At 47.1% G+C, this 17192-nt stretch overlaps 1 long non-coding RNA gene across 1 annotated transcript; it reads left to right on the top strand.

Moving 5' to 3' along the window:
- Window positions 1–10947, top strand: LOC133349418 (uncharacterized). The gene is made up of 3 exons (XR_009755946.1): window positions 1–4266; window positions 5709–5775; window positions 10435–10947. It is a non-coding gene; the product is annotated as an uncharacterized LOC133349418 (long non-coding RNA).
- The last annotated feature ends 6245 nt before the right edge of the window (window positions 10948–17192 follow it).

Raw genomic sequence — 17192 nt, 5'->3', positions numbered from 1 at the left:
GTGGTTTTATTCACAACCATGCACCATTCATATATTAATATACATTATAGAAAAGTCAAGATCACAGCGTCACCTTGTGCACTACACTCCCAGTGGTTGTGTTTATATATATAAGGCGATTTCTAACACTGCCGATCCACTGCTTGATGTCACAGAGGCCTTCCCGCACCGTGTCGGTCATGGGGGCTCGACTTTACAGTCCTCAAGGGCTGATCGGTGTGGGCTCGTGAAAGGTCGAGGATTGGCTTTGATGTCACTCCCCACTGACGATCGTCATCGCCGGGAATCAAACTTAGGTCCAGTGGTTAGTGCAGCGCGCTCACCAATGCACCACTGCCGCACCCTAAGTTGCTGTTTTAGTGAGTACCAATTAGGCCTGGCATAGTACACGTGGACAATAGGACCCAGTAACTCTGCCGGACCGATAAAGTGTTAACACCCTGCGGATGGTCATAATTTTCATCTCATCTCGCCCGCGGCTATTCCAGGACAAGTTCCACGAGTTAACGTGGCCAGGAATCCAACCGAGGTGGGAGAGGGATTTGTAGGGTGCAGCTTTTGTGCCAGCCGCCACTCCTCACACACACATAGCTTATGCGCATACACGTGCATGCATGCATGCAGATGCACTGGGCCAGAAGGGTAGCTCGCAATGTTGTTTTTCTTTTAGAATGGGGGAATGTCCCTGGCTCCCGGCCAGCTTCTATGCAAATTCAATCAGCAGACATCACCCACGGAGGCGGCGGGGTGGTCAACACTTGCCCCGGTGGCCTCTTTCTCGTTGTCACCGGTCGTGTGCTATACACAAGTCAGGATTTGTAGAGATTTCAGGTTGCAGATATTTTTTGTTCGTACAATCTCAGGAATTTCAAGAAAAATAATTCCACCTGGGGCCGCCTTTCGTTTTTTTTGCTTAACGAAAAAATAATAATAATAATAATGTGTTTCTCTGCGCACCCCAAAAAAAAAACCTTCGCGCAGAAAAAAAACCCCTTCGTGTTCTTGCCCGACAGCCAAGCACAATACGAGAGCACGCGTTGACAATACCACGCATTGTGCCACCAACCCCCCCCTCGCCCCTCCTCTCCACGCAGCGAAACAGAACGTCCACACACAACACAAACAGCGGTTACCTGCTGCAACGCATTAGCGCAGCGTGTTTTCCATGAAATGGTAGCATTAATCAAGGGCGCGGGGTGGGGGGGCTGAATTAAATCAAGTGCTAACGTCGGGTAACAATGCAGCGCTCTGTGCGTCTATCAGAGGGCTGGGAATACAAGAATCCCCTTTGAACTAGAACCGTTTAAATATGCACTTAATCATTTTCGATACGTTCGAATGTGTATTACGATTGTGCGGTCCGTACTAATGTTTTATTTCAGTGCCGCTACAGGTGAAAGTATATGTGTTTGTATGTATGTGGGTATTCATGTATGTATAGGTATGTTTGTATATATGTATATGTAGGTTTGTATGTATGTAGCTACCATAAAAATATATAAATGCATTGGTCATCGTCGTAAAATAGTGAACAGTTATTCGTGTCGAGGGCATTTTATGCGTGAAAAATATTTTCGGAATTTAAATGTGATGCGTAACAATAAAAATAAGCGTATGAGTTCACGTGATAAATGAGAGGCTTTGTCTGGTTTTTTTTGTTCATTGTCCAACGAAGTTTGCTGCAGGGATTCAAAGTAATATCGCAGTGAGAATGTGAGCCTCGAGTTAATGCACACCCCACAGTTTAGCTTGACAGATTTCGCAGTATCGACTGAAACAACTCGTGACATCAATGCACGGTCGCGATACACTCCCTGAACGTACACTTTAATCGCATCGTGTCAAAATGTGAGTGTAAATTACTCAAAGGCGCCAAACTTTATCTGGACCGCGCATGTCAGATATTTCCAGCGCTATGACAGAGCCTTGGGTGGGGGAAGGGGGGTGGTGGCGTCATAGTCAGTGCACTGCACTATGAAGAGCCTTGCAGGATTAAACTATTAAACAAAAACTAAACTTTTTATTGTTTTACCAGGTAAGGCCAACTGAGCTATACATCTCTTTTTTTTCAGCAACGACATGGCCACGAATGATAGCTCAACAAAGTGGCTTATCGTGTGGAAATGTATAGCAGCCGAATAATAAAATAACGCATGTCTCTAAACGTGGAGGGAAAAACCGGAGCAGCCAAAAAAAAATCGACGCGACCATGGGGACAGAGGCACGTAAACTCCAAATATACAGCAGCAGGCGCCAGGGTCGGGATCGAACCCACGACCTCCTGTACACCAGGCGAGGTAGCTAACATCTCCGAGCCACCGCAGCGATGATGTCAGCGATGGGGAACAAACGGCGGCGCGTGACAGTTGAATGTCTCCTCATGCCCCCCCCCTCCCACCTTCACCGTGGTGAAGTATGGTGAAACGACCCCCCACGTAACTGACAGGGTGTTGTTGCGGAGGTCTTCATTCGGTAAGTGGATACACTGCTGTGAGTAATATAATCGTCAATGAAACATTGAAGCTTCGTTTTCTCAAGATGGCTCAGTGTATAACATATGATGACTCTGTGGAATTATCTCAGTTCAACGCGCAGCCTTTCGCGAGCAATATTATCAACAGGAAAGGTTTTTTTTTTTGGGCTACATCGCGTGAATATAAAAGTGTCGTTAACCCGCCACCACCCGACACGGCCAATTAGTGAGGTTTGTCGCGTGAACAAAACGTGCCAATTCGTTACTACTTCCGCACACCGGTGTGGTGGAGAGAAAACCCAGAGCATTGACAATTTGAGCATCGTGACGTTCCGCTGGTGATTGCAACCAGCTTCTTCAGGCGATTTGCCAAAGTTGTGAAGAAGTCCCCCTGTTTGGGTCTTAAGTAGAGTATTGTGGGCGTAACGAGTCATTGATTCACAGCAGGGTTCACGATACGCGTGTGTCAACATCGACGTACTTCCATCCGCATGCGGTTGTGCGCTAGTGAGTTCAGCACGAGAGGTCTCTGCAGCCACCACGATGTTAAAAGCAGAGAACCGAGTTCTTGAATCGAACCGTGATGCTGAATCACAATAATTAATTGTATTAATTTAATTGTTGGATGTGGTGGGGGGGGGGGGGGTGTTGAATTGTTACAGCCCTGTTTTAGATTCTAACAAAACGTTACAAGTGATTTCAACGAGGTTTCTTAGTTGTTGTTATTGTTGAGCTACATTAACGCTGCTGGATAATAAAAATAAAATACAACTTAAACGGTCTTCTCATGCGTGGGATTCCTGTGCGAAGTGACGAATCGCAAAGCTAAGCAGTCATTAAGTACCATGGATGAGAAGGCATCGGTGTGGTGCAGTGGTGACCTTTGCCTCTCGCAGAAAGAAGGCCTGAGTTTGATTCTCCACTCGGGTGCCTTTCTGCATGGAGTTTGTGTGTTAGCCACTCGTTCTACATGGATTTCCTCTGGGTTCTCCTACCTATTCCCATAACCCCCCCCCCCCCCCAATTTTTTTTTTCTAAATCAACGTAACTGGTATCGGTCAAGCATCCAAATACAAACAAATACGTGCATGCTACTCAATTAGGGTTAAACATTGCAACATCACCCCCTCCTGCGAACACCTTGCAGGACCATCTTGTGAATTTATCTCGACACGAAGTGAGGCTTCCCTGGGTAAACAAATATAATAATACATAAATAAGGATAAAATAAGTAACTTGCTCAAAATCACTTTGTTATGATCTCGCTCTCTCATGCTGCCCACTGCCGCACTAGAAACTAATAATGTATTTATTTAGAGCCTGGCTCTGTAACTTTGGCTGCTGAAGCCACAAATTTAATCCCTAATTTGATTTAAAATAAAGCCATTTATATATTTTATTATTCGTACCACTGAAACTTGGGACGCACAAAGGAGTTGCTGGCCGTCGGCGTGGAGCAGACAACCTGGGCCAACAACGCGAGCGAGGGAGGGGAGGGAGGGAGGGGTGAGCAGGCGCTACTCTGTGGACAGACCCGCCGGAGCCTGGCACATGCCCACCACATTTAACAAACACAAGCTGGCAAGCCAAACCCATTGGGGGGCGAGGGAGGCTCAATTCTCTTTCATGGGAAATCAACTCCTGTGTGTTTTCGCGCTCGACCGCATGTAGGGCTCACAGAGGCACATGGCAACAGTGAACGCAGATTACTGTAACTGTGCGCACTGATGAGTCCAAGTGAGAACGACGCCGACACGATAAGTTGCGTCTTCGCTTCGCTGCTGCTTTTTGGGGTGAGCCACATTTTCTTAACGCGTTGAGTTGGTGGTCTGAACTGTAATACGGCCACACATTCAGTTATGTTGAGCTCGTGGTCTGGATAAGGCCGAGAGCTTGCGTACATGCAATGCGTGCCTTTGTGTGTTGATGAATGCAATTGCATGTAGGGTGTCCATCACTGGGATGTAATACAAAATGCTAGGACATATCCTGGGAATAACTGACAAGAATTGCTACTTTTAGTGTTCCATGCTTTGCGAAGACAAAATCTTTTTCAGGACAGGAAACCTCCATAATACATGTTTTTGGGCGTTAGATCGCGTAAATATATAAATGTGTCGTTAAACCCGCCACCACCCGACACAGCCAATTAGTCAGGTTCGTCACGTAAACAGAACGTGCCAATTCGTCACTAGTACAGCACACCGGTGTATTGGAGAGCCAAGCCACAACATTTACACTCCGAGTACGACGTTTCGCCAGTAACTACAACAAGCTTCATCAGGCGACGGCCAGATTTGTGTTTTGGATGATATTGGTCGCGAAAGCCTATGTGTTAAACTCACAGCAAACCTCAATAAGATGATGATCCTGGCAATGCAGGAGAGGTGGCAACCCTTACCCAGAATTGTTCCGTACAGCCTCCAATGTTTACTCCTTGTGCCCGGAGCTTCTTCAGGAAGATAATTTCTGAATCCGAGCTATATAGCGCTCCATATGCGTTTTCGGGTCGTACCGCACTTTGTTCAGCTCGATGTCCGACGTTTCGCTCCACGCACTCGGAGCTTCCACCGGCAACTGAATTGAGCATCTTGCTTTCTTCCACCGATTAAATCGCGATGCCGGTTGCTGCTGCTGCCGCGACAGTTGCTGCTTTCTACTGCAGCCAACATTTATGCCGAGCAACGCGCGTAACACGCCAGAGAGCTGCACAGCGCAAACCTACGCAGTGGGGGATACAGAGCCAAACCGAACGTGGAAACCGTTGCAAACGAACGCGCAAACGGACGCGCGCACATATTGTGCGCGAGCCAAACAGTTGATCGATCTCATGCGCGCAGACTGCACTGGTGTACATGGCATGACGTTACTTTTTGTTTATTTTATTAACTGGCTGTGTGTTTTTTTTTTTGTAATCAGAGTGAGACGTCATTAAGTGCGACTGTCACATACCCGCTCTGATCAATTAACCACCCCTCACATCCAGTGCAGTATTTGTGCACCAGTGGTGTAACTGTCCATGCCCGCCTATACCTCCAATACCCCTGCAAGTCTTTGCTCTGTATTTCATTGCCTATCCTTTATCCAAAGCTGTACAGATGAGGGACAGTGGTATTGGGAAGCCGCGCGCCACATTTTGTTGTTATAGTGGATATGTTGTGTATTTGTCTGAACACGGGTGTGAGTTAGCCTCACACGTATGTACAGATGGACGCAGATAATTGTTTCCCCCCAGGCACAGCGGTTGAGTGTGGTGGAGCGCTGACCCGGTGGTTAGCGCGCTACGCTACGAGTCCGACCGCGTGAGTTCCGATACCTGAACCGGGTCTTGGGTCACCAAAAATATCGAACAGATTCCAAGGTGTAAACAAAATAACAACGGAGAGAATACCATTAAAAAAAGAACACACATGAAAAAAGCGAATTATTAAAAATACTGCAAGTTTGAAAAAAAAAATCACTATTAGGTGGAGCGCGGTGCTAAATTGTTAGCACACTGCCTGAAGTGTCAAGCGACCAGAGCTTGCTTCCAGCCACGGATAATGTCAGTGGCGCCTGAAATCTGATCAGCTCCCGGACCAGCACCCCCCTCCCTGTTTGCCAAACCAAGCTGACGAGCGCGGTGAAGTATGGTAAAACGACCCTCATGGCCGAGAAGCATAGGGAGGCTTTAATCATCATCATCTTCACCACCACCACCACCATCATCAAGCTGTGGATTGACAAAGAACTGTACAGTATCCCCACGCTATTCACGAACTTGCTATCCATGATTTGGGCTGTTCGCGAACCGCATCTGGAACTCGGCACGACTGCATCGAGAGGCAGAGAGTGAGAAAGAAAGTGGCGAGAGAGAATGCGACGTTGAGAATGTGATGAGATCAAGTGATGAAATACAAAGAGTCGAGAGAGACAATGAGAGATAACGTCTCAAAGCTTTCAAAAGCATCCACAGACGTTGCGCGTACGATATCCAATGTCATTATCCGCGAAATTTGCCGTTGACGAGCACCTCTGGGACGCACCCCTCGCGAATAACGAGGGGACGCTGTAGACGGCAACAAGCAACCAATCACCTCCTCGCTTAGCAACACCAATGTCACTCTCGTGTCACGTGACGCTGGTTCCAGTGCCACTCTCGTCACGTGACGCTGGTTCCAGTGCCACTCTCGTCACGTGACGCTGGTTCTAGTGCCACTCTCGTCACGTGACGCTGGTTCCAGTGCCACTCTCGTCACGTGACGCTGGTTCCAGTGCCACTCTCGTCACGTGACGCTGGTTCCAGTGCCACTCTCGTCACGTGACGCTGGTTCCAGTGCCACCCTCGTCACGTGACGCTGGTTCTCGTGCCACCCTGGTGTCGTGTGACGGCGGTGACTGCCCACCGGTGTCAAATGCCACGCGTGCTAGCAAGAGGTTTCCACACGTCCAAACGCCCACCTCTCCCCCCGCTCTGTCCCTCTACGCAGGCCACGTGGACGCTGCGGCCATGCAAACGGTTTGGCTCCACGTGGGCAGCGTTCGGCAGGTTCGACAACATTCACTTCGGGGCGTTTAGCTCATCAACGAGCCGTTATAGAGGAAATATTGAAGCGTCTGAGGTCGCTCTGTGACCACCGACTCTCCGGGCCGAGCCGATTCCCCTAGTTTTTATTACCTTACTCTTTGGTTCTTTCGGTAAAGTCACGTAGGCATAAAATAAAATAAATCACGACGTTTCGGGCGCAACACAAGCGTCCGTCATCAGGTGGGAAAGCGTGGTCTGCTGCTGAGGCAGACTGTTAAAAAGGTTATAGCAGATAAATGTACGTATGTTGATGACGGACGCTTGTGTTGCACCCGAAACGTCGTATTTCAGTTTTGTTACCTGCCGAGAAATGTATCTCCGCGCGTAATCTCGCGACTTCGGGTGACGCGGGTCCGACGTTCTCTTTTTTCCACGAAAAGTTACTTTCCATGATGCAACGCCTTTCCCGGGGGCACTTGCTCGAGTGAAGCAGGTGCTTCGTAACGGCACTTGGGGTGTTTTCAAGGCAACAGTGCGTTATTGTTTAGCCTCCAAAAAAAAACCAACCCATTCTGTCACCCCTGTGAGACTCAACATGAGCAGCCGAGCTCAGGGGCTAAAGCGGGCGCCAATGTGACCCCGGCTTCATAATTTAGCCGGTGTTGGGTTAGGCTCCATTAGTTGCGTGCGCGGAAAGAAAGAAAAAAAAACTCTCTCCTGGGGAGTTAACTTGACATGAAGGAATCGGGGTCTGTGCAGTGAGTTAAGTTGGGGTTATGGGACAAGAACGCGGAGGACATTGGAATGTTCATTGCACAGCATTGGCGCCACAGTGTGATTAGAACGCTCTTTAATTTTAATCGATCCTCTGCCTTCATCCAACTGCGCTCTTGGCATCACGCGGCGGGACACAGTGTCCATTCGGAACTCCCGCAGAGCGGTGAATCCCCAGCCCCCCCCCCCCCCCCGCGTGTGTTCGACAACGGCCCAACCGCAGAAGGTGATGTCACAGAACTACATCTGAATCCCTTCCAAGTGACCTCTTTTATCCACACGAGGGGGTTGCTGCATTTTCCAATACACACCGACACAGAGGACTGTACATTGCACAGCAGTCAAATGCATGGTTTTAATTCTCACCGAGCAGCTGGAATTTAACCAAGTTAAGTACAATACCAATTTTTTTGGGAATGTTTTACTATGTGTATATACAATTATACGGTAATTGGTTTCTGGGCTGAGGCTATCAACTGATTAGACTCGAGGGCCCAGTTAAACCACTGGTGGCAGAAACCCAGCATCTCAGTGGTGCTGGCCCAGAGCTCTGGCCTCTGAGCAGCGAGCAGCAGCAGCAGCCAGCTGCAGCAGCAGCAGCAACAGCAGCAACAACAGCGAGCTGCAGCCACAGCAGCAGAAACATGCAGCAGCAGCAACAGCAGCAGCGAGCTGCAGCCACAGCAGCAGCTGCAGCAGCAGCAGCAACAGCAGCAGCTGCAGCAGCAGCGAGCTGCAGCCACAGCAGCAGCAGCAGCCAGCTGCAGCAGCAACAGCAGCTACAGCAGCAGCGAGCAACAGCAGCAGCTGCAGCAGCAGCGAGCAGCAGTGAGCTGCAGAAGCAGCAGCAAGCAGCAGCAGCAGCGAGCTGCAGCAGCAGCAGCGAGCTGCAGTAGCAGCGATCTGCAGCAGCAGCAGCGATCTGCAGCAGCAGCAGCGATCTGCAGCAGCAGCGATCTGCAGCAGCAGCAGCGATCTGCAGCAGCAGCAGCGATCTGCAGCTGCAGCAGCGATCTGCAGCAGCAGCAGCGATCTGCAGCAGCAGCAGCGTTATTGACTGTGGATCCCGCACCTCCATCTCGGGGCGAGTGCGTGACCCATTCTTACGCGAGTCCGATCGGTCGACGCTGTGGAACCCATCCACCTTTGAAAGCGCGAACATTGCGGACGTGCCTACATACATAATAACAACAACAATACATCAACACATCCGTCAATAACACTGTGGCCTTACAAAATCAAACGTACACGATAGGCAGACATTTAGAGCAGTGGCCCTTCTTCAAGGTACATCGTCTTTGTTGCAAAGGATTTCTCTTTAAGATCGAATGTGTTGAGATTTTTTGCTGTTGTGTGTGCTTGTGCACCATTGCCAGCGAGGTATCCCCCAAAAATGTGTTAAACAGGGACTCCTTCTTACGAACATTCAACTTATGAACTTTCAGAGATACAAACAAACCTGTCCGTATGTCCAGTTGCCTGTTCGGACTGAGAGTCGTCGGTTCAACCGCTGCGCAATAGATGGCGGTGGTGGCATCTACATCGGCAGAACATAAAGAACCAGTGGCATCTACATCTACAGGAGATTATACAACTTTTAAAGTAATTTCCCGTGTTTAGTGTAGATACCGTACAACACGTTTGGAATCGACAGTAGTAAAGTTGGATTTACAAACAAATCGACTTACGAACAGACCACTGGAACCTAACTCGTTTGTAAGTAGAGCAGTCCCTGTATATCATGAAGATGTCTTCAAAAGGGTTAGAGTTGATGTTCTATTCATGGGTCGCCTTTTTTCCAACATCAATATAAAAATAATCGATGTAAAAATAATTTTAAAAATATAAAAAATAATTCAAACTCAGGTGACTGGGTTCAGGACACAGTGGACTAACCGGTACGACATCGCTCCTTTACCCGCCAGAAAAATCAGGTTTAATGTTTAAAAAAATGTTTAAAATACATTTCCCAGAAATTGACGAATGTCCCCGACTCTCCTGCTCGCTTGACTAAAATCCTGCACGTGTTGCTGCGAGGCATTCACACCCCTGCAGAACGCTGCTCACTTCCTTGTACCGGCAGGCTGACAGGACATCGCAATGTCACCGTGCAGTACGACTGGAAAAATCCCTCCTCGGTCACAAGGCAGGTATGCATCACTTCCTCAAGATTTGAAGCAAGCTTTTATCGAAACCACGACATGGAAATAACACGAGCGTCCGACGCAAATGGCAATGCCGTAAATCTCCGTAAATCGTTCTCTGAAAGTTTTGGTTTTAGTTCCTCGAGTACGCCACTGGCGTTAGAGACAAACAGACAAAAAATATCTTTGACCGCATTGTCAGTGGTGGACAAGCACAAACAACAAGAAAACTCAAAAGATTTGTCAATTACACTGCGCTATGAAGAAAAACAATTACAGGTGACGCTTCCTTCTTCACACCAGAGAGATCTGAAGGTCCACTGCTCATGAGATATCTCTGCTATCAATAAGGACCACAGTTGTACTGATGACTTTTGTTTAAAGATAGCACATTAAATATACTTTTTTCATATTATTTTGTTCATTATTTGATAATATACGCATTCATCTTCAAAATATAAACAGTATTTGGATGTTTGGCCAGTTTCTCTTTTTTTTTAACACTTCTACCTATGAAACGTGGCTTTCTGTTGCAGTCACCGCTCACCAGTTTGAGGCGATCAACTCGTGGCACTTGAGAGGCCGCCTTCATGAAGGGGCAGCTGGCACCCAGTATCGAGGCCTGGATCTCAGCGGTGCCACGCAGCGCTCTGACCTCTGACCCCTGAGCTACCCGGCCACCGGGCAACGTATTTTTGGCAACTGTGACATTGTTTTTTTTATTAGATTTAAATGAATATTATATATTTTTTTATATAGAAGTGGGTGGGGAAGGATCCAGTTTACAGTAATTAATTTGTGAATGTCTCAAATAGTTAAGCTAATGTACACACCAGCAGATAAATGTATGTATGTTGAACTTCTTTCGTACCGTACGTAGCAAACCACATTATGCACACAGTATTATAGAATAATAAGAGTCTACAAGCATTTGGCAATCCAATTATGGAAAGATTGCTCATATCATTTTGGCCATGGGGGTTATTTGACCATACTTCACCACACTGGTCAGTACGGGTTTATAAAGGGTGGGGGGAGGACAGGGCAAGTTCAGACATGGCTGGGAATTAAACTCCCTGGGTGTATAATGCAGTGCGCTAACAACTGCACCCTCACCCTAACACATAAACACAAGAGAGCTGTATACATCTCTAAGTTGAAAATCCATTTCATCACAAAGCAAAGGAAAATAAAATATACTTATGTTTATGATGAGTGAGTCGTGTGAATGTGTGGGAGAGGTGGTGCAGTGCTTAGCATCTGACAAATGTTGCCATTGTGAGATGCTCGGGTCATTGTGTACAGACTATGATTCGCAGATGATCGATCGGCCATCGGGCAAATCTCGCATCGAGAAGGCCACCAAGAATCAAGTCTCGCTCGTCCAGGTTTGATGGCGCTGGCTCCCGGAGCAGCCGGGAGCATTGTCTGCCCGTCGGTGACAGCGCAAGCTCCGGCACGGTGCAAGCTGCTTGCTCTGAGCCGCGTAGCAGTGGAGACATAATCCCACTCTCTCCACCCCGCCGCCCCCAGCGCCGGCATCGCCCGAGAGACGCGCACATTGCTATCATTGTCCGAGTAACATCTGCTTTCGTTCTCACGCTGTCGCGTTACGGCACAACGCAACAATGGGGAACGATCACCGCTGGATTCCCGGGCCCGCTTCACACGACAACAGTTTTATGTGAATCGCGCGCGTTCATCCTTTTTGCCAAATCCACTGCGGGACGAAGGGCCTCGCCACGGCTATGTCGGTCACGTGGGCGATTTGATCATTCTTCCCCACGCTGGTCAGACATCGCAGACGTTGGGACCTACCCCAAGATATGTTGCTGCACAAGCTTGGAGCATTACATCTTGGAAATAAAATTGCAGCGTTATTATTATTATTAATGGCCGTGACTAAATCAACAGGAATGCACTCGCGATCTTGCCAGATCTCGAAAGTAAAGCAGAGTTGAGCCTGGGTAGTGCTTGGACGGTCACCCATCAAAGCACTCGGCTTTGGCGGTGACATGTTGTGAGCAGCGGAGGGCAGCGCATCAGCGTTCACCTTTGTGTTGCACTTCTATTCTCCCACGTGCATGCGTCCTGCCTTCACAGACCAGCACGGACCAGCGTGGTGAAGTATGGTCACATGACCCCCACGACCCGCACGGCATGTGGTGGCTTTCATTGAGCAGTGGATTGGCTGTATGCCTAAAAACGATTAATTTATTTCTGACAAATGCAGTTCGATTTATGCGTGAAGAGGCAGCTGCAGATTTGGCTCTCTGTGGTGGCAGAGGTGCTTATTATCCGTGCCATTTCATTTTACATCCACGTCGCGTTTCGAATTAACACAAATAAAACGTTGGCGTGCGATACACACGACCGAGGCGTGGTCTCGGTGGGAATCAGTCATCGTTGCTGCCGGGTAACATCATGGATCGTATTTTGACTCACGCAAATGTCACGGGGCTGCGTATAAATCCATAATGTAGCAAGCGGGGGGGGGGGGGGGCGCTACACGCGCTCACTTGAACGATGGGTGCGGTCGTGTTAAGTCGCCCTGTTAGGAGGGGTCATTTGAGTGGAACCTCAAGTTCCAAAGTCAATGTCACAACCGCTCTCACACCCTCCAAGTGAAAGTGCCAGTGGTCACGAGGCAGCAATTAGAAGCTCCTGGCCGGCCGGCGATCTCATGGGAGAGGCTTGGGGCTGAGGTTTGGCTGTTGTGCGCTTGGCATGGGCATAAGTGGGGCTTAGGCGGTTGGGAGGGGGACAGCTAACACCGTCCCACCCCCACCTTTTACCACCCCCAACATCCTCGGGGGTAGAGCCGTCAGGAAAGTTTGGCCACCCCGACTCGCCCCCCCACCCCGAACCTACTCACACCCACTCACCCCCACGAAAAGTCCCCTGGATTCCAAAAGGGTGATCAGATTGCGATCGGACGAGACGGGTTTAATGTTAAGAGTAAGACGCACGATATGACGATTGTCAACGTGAGGCAATGTCTGTCCACTGCAGGGTGTGAAGGTCATGGCATCACTAAAGTCCTCGCAGTCCTGTGATGCCACCATCCTCCACTGTCACGTTGAATAATTCAAAGGCACTCCATCCAACTGCCACTCACCCACTCGCCTCTCTATGTCACCAGTTTGTTGTCCGTTCAAAGTCGGGAATCCCGCCCGCCCCGCCACCCACAGAGACACACTCAGAGCTCGCATCTCGGGAGAACCGACGCGGGACATCGCAAGCTGTGGAGAGTTCCATCAACCGGCCATGACGGCGACAACATCCTCCAGCAGGCATATGGGTCGCTTCGAGGAGAATTACTTTGCCCTCGAAGCTGCTCAAAGAGAGAGAGAGAGAGGCGAGAGAGAGCGAGCGAGAGAGTGAGCGAGAGAGCGAGCGAGAGAGTGAGCGAGAGAGTGAGCGAGAGAGTGAGCGAGAGAGTGAGCGAGAGGTGGGGGTTTACATAAAGCAAAGTAAAAAAAAATTACGAAATGATGAACGAAGCAAAGTGCCGACTACACCGAGCATATTCTCGTTTCCACTGATCGTAAAAAAAAGAGAGAGAGGATGAAGAGAGAAGGGAAAGAAGAGAGAGAAGGAAGAGAGTAGAGAATGAACAGAATGAAGGAGATGACCCTGACAGCAGCGGGGATCCGACCCACGAGGCAACGTGTGTTTCCAGGATCGGACACCTGAGTCATCTCAGGAACCCATATTTAAACCTCTGGCAGAGCTCATTCTCGAATTGAGGGATCGCCGGTGATGATGGTGATGATGTTATAGTGGTGTCCCTCCAAAGTTATTTAGTTTCGGTTCAGCAAACTTGTTTAGCAAATTTGTACACAAATGTATATTTAGCACCGTTTTTGCAACCTTATTAGACGGTTCATAGTCTCGCCAAATGTTTGTTTATGGCTTTCTTTCTTCAATCCCTTTCTTTAGAAAACAACCTCAGTGTGACCCTGAATATTCTTGGTGAGAACACAACTCCTTACACGAATCCTCCACTAACTTGTATCTTTGTTATTTTGTCTACACAGCCATCGTTATGAATGGTTTTGATAATTTCCACGTTGTTTATATTTCGGCCTTGGTTTTTTCTGTTTCTAGTCAACAAAAGCCAGACCTTAGTGGTACTTGATATTCACCTGTCACTTAAAGGATCTCATTGATGTGTACGTATGTAATCAATGGTAGAGAAAGCACCTCTGATGTTCATGGTTGGCTACGTACGGTGCGAAAGAAGTTCAACGCAGAAAGTATTGATTAAACCAACTTGCACTTCTGGCTGGTTGGTTCCCCAATTGATCGGTCAATGTTTGATTCTCCATTATGCTCGTGAACAGCTTATGTACGTGTGACAAGAGGCGAATGGGTCTGTAATTTCTTAAAATTCAGATTTGTCTCCCTGTTTGAAAACTGGAATGACTGTGGCAACGTTCCACGGTTGGGATAGTTTTTCTCTGTTTCAAAATCTTGTAAATAAGCCTGATCATTTTGTTGCGACAGCTTCTTCAGTGACGTTCACAATTATTCTGTCTGTTCTGGTCGATAATATTATTTCTCTCCATATAATTTTGTTGGGTCAGTGATTACTTCTTCCGGTATGAGATTTCCAGGATCAGAAACGAATTAGTCGTTTCTTGTAGTGTATGATCACAAAAATGTACATGTGTTGACACTGTAGTGGCAGTGGTGCACAACCATAAACAATAAACAAAACACAAAACAACTCAACACATGTGTTAAAAACACTGAGGCCTTAAAAGTAAACTCTATAACAGGTGACGTTTTGGCAATGGCCCTTCTTCATAGCACATAGAGAGGTCGACGAGGTTTGGGCTCGCTAATTCCCGAAATGTCACCTGTTAAATTCTGTTAATTACGCTTTGGTTCGTTCGGTAAAGTCACGTAGGTATAAAATAAAATAAATTAAATCACGACGTTTCGGGCGCAACACAAGCGTCATCAGGTGGTTGTCCTACCTACGTGACTTTAGCGAAAGAACCAAAGAGTATGGATCCCTGCAGTCACGAAAATTTCAAATCTAGATTCTATTAATTGCTTGACCAATCTGTCTGTCTCTACTCCACGTTCTGGTTCTAGATTTTTCTCCAAGGGCTACTATATCTATTGTATTTATTTACGTATCATCATCAACTTCCTTTATGCCGCTTTAATGCTCACAAATGCTTGTTATGACACCTCCTGTCGTTTTTTATGCCTTATTCTTTAATTTCTTTCCTCATTCTTTGACCAAATGTTTTCACAGAAATCTTGCACATTCTGGCGTGCTTTGTTTGGCATTCTCATTCCTTTTCATGCCTTTCCACTTATTCGACATGCCGCTTGGGGTTTCAGATGACTTCTTCTCTGCGTCTACTAAATCAATATGAAAAACACGTTTTACTGTTCTTTTTTTTATGGAAGTCAAACGATGCAATATACTTCAGCTTATTTAAAGCAGTGTAAAATCACTAGAATTAGTTGCTATCTTTGATTTAAAGCTTTCGTGACTGCAGGGATTCCTATTTTAGGTTCTTTTGGTAAAGTCACGTAGAAGCGAAATAATAAAATAATAAAAATATAAAACAACATTCTCAGAGCAAGAACATTTTCTTGCTGTGGATTTCACACCGAATGATGATTGCTTGTGTTGCAGTCAAAACGTCGTGAGAATTTTATTGTTTTATATTTTTATTATTTGATATTTTTATTATTTCCCTTTTACGTGACTTTACCGAAAGAAGCAAGAATATAGTTGCTATCTGTCCACTGCAAGGTTAATATATCCCTGATGCCGTCATAATCTATCTCGGTCTCGCGATGCTACAATCCAGCCATCTCCTGCATATGAACTGATTCCATCGCTCCGTCTCCACGGTGGCCGTTCATTTTGCCGTGATCCTTCCATTGGCTGCCGTTCCGTTGCTAGTTTCGACCACCGGCCATCATGCTTACGAGCAACTTTATCATCCTTGCCCAGGCCCCCTGACTTCTCTTTATCATCAAATATGACGTTGTCTCTTTATTGGAGCATGTTCTCTCATGCATGAGTTCCACATACGGATAATTGAAAGAAAAAAAATCAATTCCCAGATCTCAGATCTATTCGAAACATATATGCCGTGAGATTAAGAACCCACTGATGATGATGATGATGCCGATGCGTGTAGCAGCAGCTGTGGGTAGACACTTTCCGGCTGCATGGTGCACACCGTAAGTGCTGTACAACATTGCCCCCTGTCGTCAATAGCGCGCTGTGTCCAGACCATTTGGCGACGGAGATTGTAGACAGAATTTTAACTCTCCTCTCAATTGAACCACGTCGGTCCAGACGATGTCAATATATTTTTTCCTTATGAGATGGCAACAAGATAATTTTAATTTAATATCTTAAATGTAAAAAAATGTGTTATCTATGAAGCTTATATATTTTTTATAACCTCATAAGGGGCCGTCCATAAATGACGTCACGCGATTTTGGACAATTTTTGACCCCCCCCCTCGTCATACGGCGTCACAAAAAATCAGACCCCTTCAAATATGACGTCACAAAGCTTAGCCCCCACCCCCCAAAATATTTAAAACATGCTTCAAATCGCCTTAGACTATTGTCATTGTAGTGCGTATTTAATGTGGCGCTGCACTCTGATGTTGTAGGAGAACACATTTATTAAAAAGTATATTTAAGTAAGTAGAACGTGTTGCCTATATTTATTTAAAGTTGCGCATTTTGATGTGACGTCACATTTCTCACCCCCCCCCCCCCTCGTCATACATCGTCACAAATGTCTGACCCCCCCCCCCCCCCTAGTACGTGACGTCATTTATGGACGGCCCCTAACCACAGTGGCACAGTAGTTAGCTACTCCACTATGAATCTGGTGACCTACATATGATTTCCATCCGCAGCTAACATGAGTGGCGAGTGGCATCTGAACCACTTCCAGGCACTCACCAACCCCCACTGACCAGTGTGGTGAAGTATGATCAAACAGCCCCCATGACCGACATTAGCGTGGGAAGGCCTTCATGCAGCAGTGGATTGATGAAAGTGCAGTGGGTTCCACGGTGACTCTATTAACGTCACTACAAAAGGAATTGAACCGCCTTTGAATTTGACAGGGAAGGAGGGTAAGGGGAGGGAGTGAGGGGGACAGGATAACAAAAAAACTTTATTTGGAGCTTTCGTGACTGCAGGAATAACTCTTTGGTTCTTTCGGTAAAGTCATGTATAAAGAGAAAATAATTAATTAAATACTAGCATACGACGTTTAGATTGCAACACAAG

The sequence above is a fragment of the Lethenteron reissneri genome, chromosome 30, assembly GCF_015708825.2.
Source record: "Lethenteron reissneri isolate LAM-NWPU_2019-01 chromosome 30, ASM1570882v1, whole genome shotgun sequence".
Classification (NCBI taxonomy): Eukaryota; Metazoa; Chordata; class Hyperoartia; order Petromyzontiformes; family Petromyzontidae; genus Lethenteron; species Lethenteron reissneri.
This window is presented reverse-complemented; position numbering and strand designations above follow the sequence as displayed.